Genomic DNA, 799 nt, shown 5'->3' with positions numbered 1-799 from the left:
TTGAGTTGCACACAGAAAATGGAGCACGGCGTTACTCAGGACTAAATCCTAGATTTACCTTGTATTTAAAAGGTGTCAGTTGTAAGAAACGCTGGAATTTCGCTCCCTTCCACCCATATTTGCAACAGGACAAGCCGTCTTATGCGGCAACGGTGCGTTCGCGCCCTATTTCTCCCCTACTAACCCCCCCTCCCACCTGTACCTCTGACCCGCTCGTGCCGCTACCGGCCGTAGCGTCAAAAAGTGCGACGCGGGCGCCCTGCCTGCGACCACCTGGTCAGCAGTTGGCACCCACGCGCGGTGCACGGGGACCAGGCATAACACGCAGGGCTCCACACAGAATAAATCCTCGGGTGAATCACACAAGTTCACGATCTAACGGGGAAGACCGAGAGGCCGACAATCCACGTGCCGGTTCTCCCCCAAACACAGGAATCCCCCCGTCCTTTGTTTCCTTTAACAGATACAACATCCTTGACGAGGAACCATGCCCTTCCGCGGGCCCCACTGACCACGACTTTTCTAGCATAAACAAACTGCCGCGGAAACCAGCATGGCGCACAGTAAGAGGAATAGGAAAACAAGTCGAGGAGCTCCCGCATGACACTCGGGTGAGGAGGCCCCGCCTCCCCGCTCGACCCACCACACCCCTATTGTGTGAAAATAATTATTCGGCGCCACTAACAGGCAAGACCCACAGGGAATCAGCCTCGTTCAAGCGAACGTTAGACGACGGCCATGTCAAACGCTACAGCCCGCGCAGTAAGCGCACCTGTATCGTCGAATGCGATAGAGCCCG

The sequence above is a fragment of the Frankliniella occidentalis genome, unplaced genomic scaffold (genome assembly GCF_000697945.3).
Source record: "Frankliniella occidentalis isolate FOCC.00 unplaced genomic scaffold, Focc_3.1 Scaffold687, whole genome shotgun sequence".
NCBI classification, from domain to species: domain Eukaryota; kingdom Metazoa; phylum Arthropoda; class Insecta; order Thysanoptera; family Thripidae; genus Frankliniella; species Frankliniella occidentalis.
Note: the sequence above shows the minus strand (reverse complement) of the source record.